Below are 14,882 nucleotides of genomic sequence, written 5' to 3'. Positions count from 1 at the left end.
ATGTGAAGAATTCAACGGAAACTGAGCTAAATCCGTCCCCGACTATCCTGCATTGCATTTGACGTGAAGAATTCACTTAAGGAACGAGCTTGGTGCGCATTTCAAGGCCCAAAAGACAAATCCACGAGATTATAGAAGCCAAGTATCAGCTCAAGCAGTCGATCGACCACTACCCTCAGTCGATCGACCAACCTGCGGGTTCCAGAAGCTACTGTACACTGAGGAGCAGTCGATCGACTGTTATGCTTAGTCGATCAACCAAGCTGCTATCCCAGACGAGAATTAAAAGACCGAGGAAGCGCAAGCCCATTGAGTTTAGGTTTTGATAATAAGTGTTACGTATGTTTGCTATATAACGTAACATAGAACACCAGTTTTAGGGATCCGAAATTCATCTAAATTTTACACAGTAACATTCAGTTCTTTATTCAATAATTAGGGTTCGGAGTTTTATACAATTTATCTTCGTTTGGTTCCTGATTCTTGCTCTGTAATCTCGGTATTCTTCTGCTCTTAATTTAGTTCGCTTTATTATCATTCGCAGGAGAGAATTGCTAGTTAGAATCCCGAAACCGTTTCATCGTTTATGTTAATTGTTTGTTTTACTACTTTAAGCATGAATTCTCCTGTTTATTTTACTAGTTTTATTGTTGTTATCACCCTTAGCATGAGTAGCTAAATTAATTGTGCTAGGATGTAGGGGAATTATAGCGTAGGCGGCGTATAATAATTTGGACTGAAATCGCGTGTCAGTCGATCGACTGCCATACCTGGTCGATCGACTGACCACGTGAGGTTACCTTTCGTTTTATTGATTTTAATGTTGTATTTAACGAATCGAATGCATGCGACCAGTTAGATGCTTAATTTATGACTGACCCATTAGATCGAAAGATAGGGACAGTTGTCAGACCAACAATTAAAATGACTAAACTATGCTGAGATCGAAAGATAGGTAGAGTTTAGAACGTTAGTCACTTTTCAGGACGAGAGTCAGTATTAGTGATATTAGGGACTTATAGCGAGATCGAAAGATGCTATTTGTTAAGAGTGGACCGAGAGGACCTCTTGTTTTCCCGCCTCACATGTGTTTGATTCAGACCGACTTAGTATGCTGCCGCCGAAACTATAACAAGCCGACCATCCTAGTACCCCTTCTTTATCTGTTTAATCGGTCTTTTTAGTTTATTGTGTTTTATTGCCATTAGTTTAGACCAAATCAACTCAAACCCCCACAATCGTTACCTTAGACTAGAAATAGACAGCTATAGATTACATTCGCCTCCTTGTGGTTCGACCTTGTTACCACTAGCCTAGGTTAGTTTTAATAGGAAATTATAAATCGTATTTTTGGTACTCACAACGACGGGTATCATAAATGTCAAATGATGCACATGCAAGAGAGACAACCGGGTTGTAATGGGGCTTGGGTTCAGTGAAAAGGGGTTGGTGCAAGCACCATTTTTAGGAAATGTGAGGCTAAAGATCGAGTAGTCGCCACATCTAGCCAATCCGCTAAACTCAACCAATGCAAATGAATTCCTTCACAAAATATGACAAGATTGTCATTTTCAAAAATTATTCAATACTTCTTCAAAACAAACTCAATTTGCAAATTACCAACCCTTTATTTGACACAAAATATACATTCTTTTCTTTTTGTTTTCCATTTCATTTTTCTCTTTTTCTATTTGTTTTTTTTTCTTCTTCTTCATTTTTTTTTTCTTTTCTATTTGATTTTTTTTCTTGCATTTTTCACGACTTGTTCACCTCTTATTAGACAAAAGTAGCCAAAGTTGCATTTCACTCATGTGGCATTAAGATCATACACCTCAAGATGAGTCAAAAATTCAACCCAAGTATACTCCACAAAAGAACCACAATGACGAACTACTCAACCAAGGTGAGTTGTTTATGGGTTGTAGTTGTTTTGTTGGCAATAGAAACGATATGGTTTAGGCTCAAAATGGGTTAACAAAAGGAAACAATTGACTCAAGGGCATAACAAAAGCTTATTTGGCTATTGTGAGGTTACTTTATTTGAACAAATATGTCTCAATATGCACACCGACACTTCTACGGTAAGGAATGAGCACCATACTTATGCCTTTTGACATGACAGACCACGCAAGGAGAACTACTCACAAATACCTAACGGGATCGGTTTGATGGACCGGCCATAAAGAGGCTCTATCCTCACATTTGAGTAGCTATGTCGGTCCTAAGTCAAGTCTCGGGTCTAACACGGTGTCACAAGGCGGTCGCAACTTGGGCGTTAAGCTAAACTTCCGGGTTTTTACAAGCAAATACCCTAACATGTGTCATCAAAAGGCACGAACTATCAAGAGGGAAATGACACGGGCAAGACAAATTATCATCATTGACAACATAAGCCCTCCACATTTAGACTCCTTATGCAAATTTTTACAAACGAAATGCAACGTGTATGGATGCAAACTACACATATGAACAAGCTACGTGAATGCAAAAGTGAACACATATATACATGTCTAATCTAATAAATGCTCACAAGTTCTAGTTCTAACAACATACCAACAACACAACCATATCCAAAACTGTTCCCAAAGGGAACACCCACATCACATATCTCGTCCTCCTCCATGCTTATATATACAAAAGGAAAAGGAAGGGTAAAGGAGAAAGAATTGGAAGAATTTTACAAAGCGTCTTCTCTGATGCTTGCATGTGTTGTCAATCAAATTGGTTAGAACAAATGCAATATATATAATATAAACAATGCAATTTTTTTGAAATTTTTGAAATTTTTCAATTTTTTAGGGATTTTTTTAGGGATTTTTGTAATTTTCTCAAATTAACAACTATATATACAAATATAAACAATATGCACAAAGTGGATATTTCCCTCCCCACACTTGAAATTTACATTATCCTCAATGGAACAAAGTATAGGGAGAGAATAAGAAAAAATAAATAACATATTTTTGTTGATTTTTGAATTTTCCAAAATGTAAGAATATGTTTTTAATTTTTTTGAATATTTGAAAATAAATAACATGTTTTTGGTATTTTTAAATGATGGAATTTCCTCCCCACACTTATTTATTTACATATTTCAAATGGAAATAAATGTGTGGAGGAAATTTGGAAATGAAATACATGTTTTTGAATTTTTTGAATTTTTCAAATTTTTAGTGGTTTTTGGTTAATGAATGTAATGCATGAACTATTCTATATGCTAAATTGAAAGGACAATGCAAACTACACTACATGAGTGCAAAGAGAGCTAATTTAGGTTAACTCCTATTCGGTTAAGTAAACTAAATGCAAATGCAAACAAAACATAAATAAAGCAAGGGAAAAGAATACTAACAATATGGTGGTTCTTAAGGGACTCCACCAAACCTCTCATGCAAAATTTTGTTGTTTGAAACTCCAAGTAGCATGATCCATGTCACTTAAGGCACGGAGTAGACGGTCAAATGCTCTATCAAAACCTTCAACTAGACACAAGTAGTGCCATGCCATAGTAATCCTCACCCGACCTCTTCTTCAACACTTCTTGCCATTCTTCCTTTTACTCTTCTTTGCATAATTTCTTGGGTCCTTTTGATGGTTTGGACCCTTCTTCTTGAAGAAGTAGCTAGGATGTGAAGGGATCGGCATCTCATAAATCTCATCGAATGAGGAAATTTCCTCATTGTCATCAAAGAAAGGAGAATGGTAAGGAATAAGAGGTGGAGGAGTCAATTTCTCAACATTGAGGTTCATAATGCTATTATTCATATCCCAATTTCCTTGACTCTCCTTTACAACCGAACCATTTCCATTGAGAGCCGCCTCCAATACATAAATTTGAGCTTCTTAATCACTTGAAGAGTTCTCCAACCAAGGTGTACCTTCAAGAGATCTTAGACCAAAAGAATCCGGAGAGCTCAAATATAATTCAATCTCATCATCAATTTGGTCTTTAAATTCATCTTTTCTTGAATCATATTCACCCAAAACTTCTTTCACATCAACTCTCAACATAAGATCACCTTCATTTCCCTTTTCATTTGTTGAGCAAGCTTCCAATGGGTCCAAAAATGAAGGCTCTAAATTAGGTTCATCCAATTTATCTTGCACCATATCCACCCTACAACAAGAGTTGCCCATAGGAGGAGACTTCATGGAATTGTTGAGTTCAAACTCAATCTTCTCATTACCTACTTGGAGTGAGAGTTTTCCACTCTTAACATCTATCATAGCACCTCCCGTGGCCAAGCAAGGCCTACCCAAAATGATTGGCACATGGCTATCTTCGGGCATGTCCATGACAAAAAAAGTCGCATGGGATCACAAGTTTTCCAACCTTCAAAGGAACATCTTCAATTACACCCAAGGGATACTTAACCGAACGATCGGCTAGTTGTAGGGAGATCTTTGAAGGCTTCAAATCTTCCAAGTGTAGCTTCTTAAACAAGGAAAGAGGCATTAAGGTAACACTAGCTCCCAAGTCACACAAAGCTCTCTTTATCTTCACCCCTTGGATAGAACAAGGAATAGAAAAGCTTCCCGGGTCTTCAAGTTTTCTAGGAAGTTTGCTAGTGAGGATTGCACTACACTCCCTAGAGAGGTTAACGGATTGTATCCCTTCACTCTTTCTCTTCATAGTCACAAGTTCCTTTAGAAACTTTTCATAGTTAGGGATTTCGGTGATCATGTCAAGAAATGGTATGGTGACATTCATACCTTTCAAAATTTCAATGAACTTCTCGTATTTTTTCTCAAGTCTTGGCCTTGCAAGCCTTTGTGGAAAGGGAATTGGTTCAACATACTCCCTTAGAGGTGGAGTAGGTTCTTTGACTTTTGATGGAACCGGCTCATCTTCCTTTGGTGGGTCTACCATTTCTACTTCTTTTGATTTTTCCATTTCAACTTCAACTTCAATCGGTTGCTCTTTCATTGATCCACTAGAAACCCTCTTCCTTTTCCACCTTGGAGTCTTCACAACCTCCTCCAATTGCCTTCCACTCCTCAATAATACCGCATTCATTTGCTTGGGCTTCACCGTGTTACCCGGAAACTTGCCCGGATTTTGAGCCATTTGACTCAATTGTTTTGAAATTTGAGCAACATGAGTTTCCGTGACCTTTTGAGAAGCTCTAATCTCATCATTAATACAACTTTTAAAAGCAATGTGGTTGTCAAGTTTGGAACCGGATTTTTGGTTGGCAATCACCAATTGCTCAAAGGCTTGCTCCCAAGATGGTTTTTGATTTTGTTGGACTTGAAAATTTTGGATCAAAGGACAATTAATTGGGGTATGTCCTTCATCACCACAAAGTTCACAAGATAACACTTGCCTCATGTTGGAGTTAGAGGGCTTGTTGGAGTTCAATAATGCTACTTGTTGAGTGAGGTCCTCTAGCATACTCTTCACTTCCACATTGAGCACCGTATTAGAGTCTTTACCCTTACCCTTTCTTGTTTGTATTTCATCATTCCAATCCATTGTACTTGAGGCCATCTCTTCAATCAACTCATTTGCCGCCTTGTGACCCAAGATATCTAAGGCTCCCTTACCCGAACCCGAATCAAGAAATAGCCTTAGGTCTTGTGTCAAACCTTTGTAGAAATTATTGATCAACTCGGGCTCGGAAATGCCATGGTGAGGGCATAACCGTTGGAGTCTCTTGTACCTCTCCCAAGCCTCATACAAAGTCTCATCTTCCTCTTGAGTGAACCCTTGCAACTCACTCTTTACCTTAGCCGTTCTTGAAGGAGGAAAGTATTTTTTCAAGAAGGCCGAGGAGAGCTCATCCCAAGTCTTGAAAGAGTCAGGATCACAATTATTTAGCCAATCCTTAGCCGGTCCCCTTAGTTATCTAGGGAACAACCTTAGACGGACCGCATCATCGGATACCCCATTCATCTTATACATGTCACAATTGTCAAGAAAATCATTGAGATGGTCATTAGGATTCTCCAAGGGACCTCCCCAAAATTGGTTATCTTGCACTAGGTTAAGCAAAGCATTCTTAATTTCAAAATTTTTGGCTTAAATCCTAGGCCTTTGAACACTAGACTAGAATTCACAATATGCTTTGGGGCCATGTAGTCCCTAATCGGAACCGGTTCACCCATTGTTGTACTTTCCGGATTTTCAAACGAATTCTTAAAAACCACTACACACTCAAGTGAATAGATTAGAAAGATAGATGGCACACCAAGGTGTGCAAAAGTGAGAATAACTTAGTCTAAACTAGAACGAGACAATTAATATCAAGCCAATGCTCCCCGACAACGGCGCCATTTTGATAGTGAGGTTTTGTCGCACTCCCCCAATCAAACAATTTACTCAACTAATGTAGTAGGGTAGTCGAGGTCGAACCACAAGGAGCAAGGGTGATTACTAATTGTTTAAATTCTTATGCTTAGCTAAGTCGACAGTAAAAGATGAGGTTGTTATACTAATGCTACCTAAAACAAAATGAAATGCAAACTTAACAAAACAAAGGTAAATGAGCAAGAAAGAAGGACAAGTTGTAATTCAAATGATTAAAAGGCCTAGAACTCGGTTCTCCTACAACAATTCATAATTCCACATATTGATTCCCTAGGCTAATCATTTTGGTAAATGAGCAAGGAGGAGATGGCTCTAATTCGCCTAAGACCCCCCTCTCGGGTTCGAAGTAGGACACTAGAACTACCCACCAACCCCCCTCTCGGGTTCGAAGGTCGGAATCCTTAACTCAACACCCAACAACCCAAAAAACGTGCACATTTCCAAGGAGGTCAAGAACTTGGTCAAGGTCATTAAGTACTCATCGTATTCCGGGTCATCCCACTCCCTCTCTCAAGGGTCGATTTCAAACGCTAGTCTAGAGGCACCCTCCCTCGGTTCTCCCTTTCGGTCTCAACCTTAGTTGGTGACAAGATCAAATTCCGGGTATCCAATTTACAACCTAACCAACTCTCGTTGGTGGACAAGGGTCACAAGTCGACACTACCCGAAATAAATCCATAAACCATGTCATTACTCTAAACTACCCTCGCCAATTTCCCAAATAATTAGCCTTTATGAGATTCAATTAGTGAAGTTACTCATGTCGGGTCAAACCGAGTCCTAGTAGAAGACTACTCACTAATCATGGTGCTAAGAGCAATAGAAACAATAAAGATGGAGTCTTTAAGCATAAACATGGTGGGAGAATAAATTCTACTACTAATCATGCAATTAATCAACAAAATTATGAGGAAAGACAAATTAATCTAAGATGGAAAGAGATTAATGCAAAAAGACACAAACTTTAACATAAGCAACTCAAAGATTCAATCTTTGAGAGCAACAACAAGGGAAAACAAAGAAAAGATGAACAAGAGATAGATTAGCATCAATTAAACAACAAGAAGTAGTATTCTAACATGAACCACTAAACAAGAATTAAGAGAAAAACAAAATGTAAACAAATGAAATAAGGAGGAGAAATTATACCACTTAATTGCAAAAGGTGGAAACTTGGATTGAAAGAATGAAAGGATTCTTCAATTCCCCAAATACAACCCAAAATTACTAATTGTAAACTAATGAAAAGAGAAGAACTTGGATAAACAAGAGAACAATTGTATTGATTATTGAGTAAAGATTACAACTTGGGTAAGAGGAAAATTAATTTAGGGTTCTAGAATATTTGAGAGAAAGATGAACTAGTCTAATTTTCTAATCTAATTTCTAAATTCTAAGGTAGTAATGTGTAATGTAATGAGTGTCTTTATATACTAATTTATTAATTAATAATGTTACTAATTACTAATTACTAATAATAATGATAGTAATAATAATAATAACAAAACTCATCCACCCCCAAAATTTCGACACATCTCACTGAAACAAACAAAAGGGAAAAGACCAAAAAGGGGAAGGGGAAAAATGGGACTCAAAATCACCAAAAGGGTGTTCTCACGGGTCCACCGGCGGCCGGGCTTTACGCCGGTAGCGAGGGCAATGAAGCAAGAGCAGAAATTGACTTGGTGTGCGTTAAGCGGTCATCATCATTTACGCTGCCGGGCACCGGTAGAATAGACAAAGATTGATGCGAAATCGTGATTTGGTGCGTTGTGCCGCCGTGGCCGCTGCTTGGTGCCTATCTTGCGGTGGCGAGGCCTTCACAAAAAGAGAACAAATTGGTGTGTTCTGCCGGTAGGGGAGTCGGCTGCCGGGCACCGATGGAGCGATATTGACTTCAAATTGACCCGGTTTCGATTTCGACTTTGAATACAATTATGCTTTGGAGATGATGGAGTTGCTGTTGCTGCTTGTTGTTGATGGTGGTTGATTCCGGTGGATTAATGGAGGTATGTTAATGGCGGTTATTTGGTTATGGTGAAATGATGTCATTGGGGTTGGGGTTGTTAATTGTGATGGATGGTGAAGATGGAATGAGGAGGAGTGAAAATGCAGCGGATGAAAATGAATGCACAGGTTGTTGGTGATGTTATTGTTGCAGGTGCGGGTGAATGGAGGGAATTGATGGTGATCGTGGTGTTATGGTGATGGAGGCAGGGGAAGGGTGATGATGGTTGAATGATGATGGTGAAGGTGACGGGAGTGAAGGTGATGGTGGCAGTGGAATTTTGATGCGGAAACGGAGTCGGGTAGCTGATGGAGTACGGGATTGGTGATGATGGTGATGCATTAATGGGGATTGAAATGAATGAAGGAGATAAGAGGTAGCAGATGGCAACGAAGAAACCAGGGGATACTTTTGATGAAGTGGATTTTAAGGTGGAAGGTTGACTTTGACAAAGTCAACGACTGACTTCATTCACGCCATAGTTTATTTTGTCTCAAATTCCGTCTCGCCTTGCTTTGACTTAAACTCCCTTTCGTCTAGCTTAGCTTTGATATTCCGCCTCACCTAGAAATTTATAAACAACGAAGTTATAGCTTTATTAATATCATGTAAAACCAACTAACTACTAAATATAACTAATACGACTAATTATTATAAATTAGTAAATAAATGATCTTTTTAAACATTTAAGAACACAAAATCGAGTCGGAATTAGGTATAAATGCAGGGTAAAATACGACTAAAATGCTACTTATCACATGGGCCACAAGGGCGCTTGGGAACAAGCGTTTGCATTTGTGGAGTCGCAACCAATTTATTGTGGAAAATTGGAAACCGTTCGAATACCTCGTGTCATGTCAAGACACAAAGTAATGACATAGACACCAGGAACTCGTTACCCTTAGCATTCTATGTTTAGAATGACTCTCATGGATGCCAATGAACACGGATGTTCACATAGATCTGGAGTAAGGGGTGAGGGTACGTATTAGGAAGCTCTTTTGATCGAACACCTATTCCCGCCCACCTCGATAGCGGCCTCTACTAATGATTAGGGAAATTGTCTATACTTGATATATTGTCAATTTATATGCATGCAATGCAACATCCATTAGATTAATCCTAGCATGTGAGAATTAACTAAGTCGGTGAACAATTAATTTATCATACAATTAATGTCAAAGTCGGGATTTAGGATTGATTACATGTGAAGGCATACAAGTGATACAATAAATAATAATACAATAATAAAAATTACAATAATTACAATGGATTAAATGATTCGTGTCAAAATACATTTAAAACGGATAATTTGAGAAAGAATAAATAAATAAATTAACGAACAGAAATAGAGGTGATAATACGATTAATAGTTAATTAAATACGTAACTAATAAACTAGGTCAAAGTAACACGGAGTTCGTAGACAAAATCAACCAGAAGCAGTAGCGCAGCAGAGAGCGTCGTCTTTGGAAGAGGCGCAGCTAGCGATCGCTGCTCATTCCTTAACTCGGTTAATTTGTGTGAGCCGGAATTGCGAGTTGGTAATATTCGTTGGTGATTTTAATGATCGATTAACATTATTTACTCGGATGGAAGTGACTAGCAGGTTATTTACATATGATTAATGGTCATGAAAGCAATAAACATGGATAAAACGGATTATAACTAATTAATTACAAGATTAATGAGGATTAATTAAACAAATTAATGAACTAACTAGGTTAAATATGATGGATTAATGACGAATATGATAATAAACAGGTGGGAATATATCAAAGACGAATTCCAGAGACTCAATATGGGTAAATCGAACCTCTAAAACCCGAATTTGATTTTAATGACGAAAACCCGCAAATATTGGTTATAAGGGATTTAAGTCGGGAATTTAATGATGAATAAATATTAATGATGATTAATAATATGTCAGATTATTATGCTTAACTTATTATGTCAAAGAAACAACGAACAATTGAAAACAAAAGAAAAACAAACAAATTAACAAAAGACGAAGGAAGAAGAATAGAAGCAGGAACGGCGGCAACCCCAGGAAGAGGCGCAGCTAGTGCTGCGTCCTTTCCAGGAGGCGCAACAGTTGCTGCGTCCCTTCTCGACGTCTATCTTCTGATAATCCGTAAAAAAAGGATTTAAACAAGGTTTTAGAAATCGGTTTTAATTATATTTTCGACATAAACCTTACAATATGATTACAATAATAAAGAACAATAAATAAAAGAGAGATTTACACCCTCAGACTTACATGTTTGACGAAACGAGATGAACTAAGTTAACGTTTAGTGATACTCGACTCGAATGTAGACGAAAGTGCCCTCGTAAGAGGAAAACGAATAAGATTGATTTAAAGTTGATTATTGTGGAGTTGGTCAAATTGGTCGGTCATGCAAAACGAGGCTGGTACTCAGAAAGATCCGAGCTTACGTGGTCGAAAGTTCAAGCACGTAGGCGCCAAAAAGTAAGAACGTGGTCTAGAATGCAAAAGGAGAAGAGAAGGCGGACACTCGCGTGAGAAATATGTGAGACCGAAGGTCTCTATTTATACTAATCACACGGAGGAAGTAGGGTTTTCGGAGAGACTTTGGAAGTGAATCTCGAAAAGATATGAAAAGATACGAAAAATACGCAGAAAAGGACTTGGGAAGAGGCCCAGCAGGCACTGCGTCTCTTAGAAGAGGCGCAGCACCTGCTGCGTCCTTTCCCAAGTGGTTTCCTCCTGCGGAAGAAAGATTTCCGCGTTTAGATTAAGGAATAACGGAATAATTTGGTTTTCCTGAATATTTTGTGTGAATATTACGGGAAATTGTTTACCAAAGATTAAAAGATTGTAAAATATGGAATAGAAACATCCGGAATATTCCAGAACATTCCGACTCGGCATTTTAATGGTTATCAGAAAATGAAGACGGTTTTAGGCCCGGACTCCAAATGTACTCTAATTACTGCCAAAACGACCGTAATGACACCTAGATGAGGATTAAGAGGTAGACACAAGTGTTTGAGCGATCACTTAACGATAAACTTATAAACTGTCACAAATCGTTCCGCGTGCCAAACATGCGGCCCAATCATCACCGGGTGGTTTGCGGGAGGTTTAGAAATGAGGTATCTACAGTTATCGAGTAAATAAATGAATTAATAGGTCAATTAGGAAATTAACTTGGCAAATACAATAAATAAGGTCATGATATAGACTAAATATATAAAGCTCAAGCATACACCATAAAATTTCGAAAATTTATAGGTATAACATAGAAAATAGAAAAACTCGAAATACAATATCCCTAAAATAAAAAATACTTCATCTATGCCACTAAAAGGTTATTTATTTTGTGAGGAGTAAATAAAGCACATGTAAGATGGAGTAGTCACTACTCAATAGACCTGGCAAACCAACCCGACCCGATTGACCCGAGACCCGAAATTGACCTGAACTGCTAAACTCCCGATCCGGATCATATGATCTTACGATTCTACGATCCAAAAAGAGATGACCGGTCCCAATCCTAGGTAGGATCTTAATTTTATAGGGTCCTACGATTCAACTTTTTTCAAAATTTTCTAACGTAGAATCGTAACCTGATCCTACGATTATACGACTCGATTTTACATAAGTAACGTTTCCATTTTTTCGGTTAGTAAAACTTTAAGATAGAAAATTACTATAAACTGAAATAATTTGTGGACACAAGATAAAATTATAGTGTTTTGAGATTTACACATGAGATTTTAATGTAATTTGATGACATAATTAAGTATTTTAGTTAATATGTAGGGTCTCACGATGCTACGATCCGATCATATCGATTCGATCCTAGTAACATCATCGATCCAAAGTAAGATCCCGATCCTAACAACATTGTCTCAACTTTGACCGAAAATAACCCGAAAACACCCAAAACCCAAAATAATCTGATAACATGAGAGACCCAAACTGACCCGACCCGACCCGAACCCAACCCGTTTACCCATTTTACCAGGTCACTCAATAGTTGCTTTCCCCGGTTAAAAAATTGAAGATAAAAAAACAATGTTTGGCATCAAATTGAGGTTTTCTCTTCACCTCTTGTATTCTCTAGTACAAAAATGGCGGCTCAACTAAACTTAATCACCCCATTAAAATCTCAAACTAATGTACTACCTTGCTCTAATTTATTCCCTACTTGTAATTCTAATATTAATAATACAATTGTTACAAATCGATCAAAGTTTACAACAGTGACGTGTTCAGCTGCTGCGACTCCCACAAAAAGAAGCTACAACATCACTTTTCTTCCTGGAGATGGCATTGGTCCTGAAATTATCTCTATTGCTAAAGATGTTCTTCATCTCGCTGTTTCTCTTGAAGGTCTTTTCTTTTAATTTTATTTAATGGGGTTTTTTGGTGGTTAATTTTGGTTTAATTTTGTGAGTTTAGCTCATCATAATTTGCTACATTTTGTTTGTGGTTTTGGGTAGTGTTGAATTGGGTTAAAGATTACAATTTTGGTGGGTTTTGTGGAAACTTACTTGCAATGATTGTCATTTTTTTGCCAATCTTTCGGTGAAGAACTCGAAAATACATTAAGCTTCAGATTGCGAATTAGCTTGACAATTAACACAAAAGCCGACATTTTTTGTTCTTCAAGTATTACTTATGAACAGATGAATTAGTTGATAAAAATGAGATAGTTTCTGAATCATCGACTTTAGCTTCGGGGAACAATTGGTGCCTTGGTGGTTTGCATCTTTGATGAAAATTTCTTGTAAAATCCACTCATATGAGTGAGTATTTTGTTTTGACGTAGCTAGGGATCGAGGTTAAGTATCAGGAGATGCCGGTTGGTGGCTCTGCTATTGATCTTGCGGGAGTGCCTTTGCCAGAAGAGACCCTCTCAGTGGCAAAGCAATCAGACGCCATTCTTTTAGGAGCAATAGGAGGGTAAACCCCGTTGCCTGGTTAATTGTTTAGTTTTGCAATCTTTTGTGTTTAATTGTAGCATTCTAACATGGATTCAGTGGAGTGTAGATATAAATGGGATAAACTTGAGAAGAAACTAAAGCCAGAGACCGGTTTGCTTCATCTGTGATCAGGTCTTCATGTGTTTGCAAATTTAAGACCTGCGACAGTTTTACCTAAGGTTATCTTTCAGACTTTTGATTCTTCTTTCTTCTGTGACCTGATTTTCGTGATTTAGAAAGAAATAGGGAACTGTTGCCATATGCTTAAGGTATTGATACTCAGGAACTTATAAAACATGGACGTGTAGCTCAAGAGTCTGTTTTGCTACAGCTTAAGTCAGAAAATGATTGTGTTTATCTTCAAAGATGCCTATTGTAGATGATATTGAGTAGTACACCTTATTTAACTAGTGATGATGGCAAGAGACTTGCTTATAGGTCATAAGAAACTTGAACTTCTCAGATAATGTCATTTACGGTATGACGACATTGTTTCTGTACAGTTTAAAGCCTAAGCTCTCCTCAATTGCTTCCTGTTTGTTGTAAAACTGTAAGAGTGTACATAGTTTGAATAAAGTAGCCAATATAGAATACTTCATACTTCATAGTGAATTTATTATAACAACTAAAATGTTGACTTCTGAATATAAATCAGTAAAACATCACTGGCTGCTTCTCTTCAAGGTTTCTTCTTTATTTTTTATTTAATGGGTTTTTTTCGTGGTTGATTTTGGTTCAATTTTCTGGGTTTTAGCTAATAATTTGTTACATTGCTGTATGTATGGTTTTGGGTTCAAAGATTTGAGTATCATGTACATTACAATAGAACTGGTGTAGGGTATTTCAGTGTATTTAGAGATGATGGCTAGAGTACCAACATTTTGCTGTTTCTACTGTAGTTAACTTCTGTTATGGGAGAAACCATTAGTGAACTAGTCGTGAAAGAGAAGTCGCAACAAGGTCCATCTTATGTCGTACTCTTCCACTGGCAAACATGAAAGAGCCTTTATCTCATCGTTCTGAATAGATAGATACTCATTTAGTCATTTGCCAAGAATCTGTATATCCGTGCCATGTTTCTCTCTTTCTCCTGTCTTTTTTTAGATTAAGAAGCTAGTTTGTCTTTCATTGTACTGAGTGGATGATGGAGTTTGTAGACAACATGCCATCGATGGATCTAATGGTGTCAGCGAAGATGACATTTGTTCAGTTAATCATCCGAGTTGAGGGTGCTCATGAGCCATCTCCTATCTCAGTGAACTTGGCCTACTCCAATTTCCCAACTCCATTCATGAAGTCTCATGACTGTCTAGAATTTATGATACGTATAAAAAGAATGGGCGTGCCTAATAGGAAGTACGAGACAACGACCAAAGATAGAGCACGACATTCTTGACCCGGTCATCCTCTCTACCATTTTGGACGAGCGACCTGACTCCTGAGGTCCTAAGCCTCTTGAGAAAAGTCATCCTTTAATAAAAAACAGAGGACCTATCAATAATTGATGAGCTAGATATGTATGTAACAAAAGATAACTCCAGCCACTAATGTCATCCTTTAATAAAATACAGAGGGCTTATAAAAGAACATCATTACTTTAGATCTTGAA

At 37.7% G+C, this 14,882-nt stretch overlaps 2 protein-coding genes and 1 non-coding gene across 7 annotated transcripts in view; all 3 read left to right on the top strand.

Annotated features, from left to right (window-relative positions):
- The window catches only part of LOC141648118 (disease resistance protein RGA2-like), a 71,984-nt gene that overhangs the window by 54,440 nt on the left and 2,662 nt on the right, over positions 1 to 14,882 (top strand). The window lies entirely within an intron of this gene.
- Positions 5,625 to 5,731, top strand: LOC141650215 (small nucleolar RNA R71). The gene has a single exon (XR_012546262.1). It is a non-coding gene; the product is annotated as a small nucleolar RNA R71 (small nucleolar RNA).
- LOC141648116 (putative disease resistance protein RGA3) overlaps positions 12,360 to 14,882 on the top strand; it is a 37,056-nt gene continuing 34,533 nt past the window's right edge. For 3 of the 4 annotated variants that reach the window (XM_074456589.1, XM_074456587.1, XM_074456586.1), the window contains exons 1-2: positions 12,360 to 12,680; positions 13,124 to 13,253. The gene's annotated coding sequence lies outside the window, so the exon portion shown is untranslated. Of the gene's footprint in view, positions 12,681 to 13,119; positions 13,254 to 14,882 lie in introns of all 4 variants that reach the window. The other variant, XM_074456588.1, reaches the window with a different exon arrangement.

This window comes from Silene latifolia, chromosome 3 (genome assembly GCF_048544455.1).
Source record: "Silene latifolia isolate original U9 population chromosome 3, ASM4854445v1, whole genome shotgun sequence".
NCBI lineage: Eukaryota > Viridiplantae > Streptophyta > Magnoliopsida > Caryophyllales > Caryophyllaceae > Silene > Silene latifolia.
The sequence above is the reverse complement of the archived record's forward strand: the minus strand, read 5'-3'. Positions and strand labels throughout refer to the sequence as shown.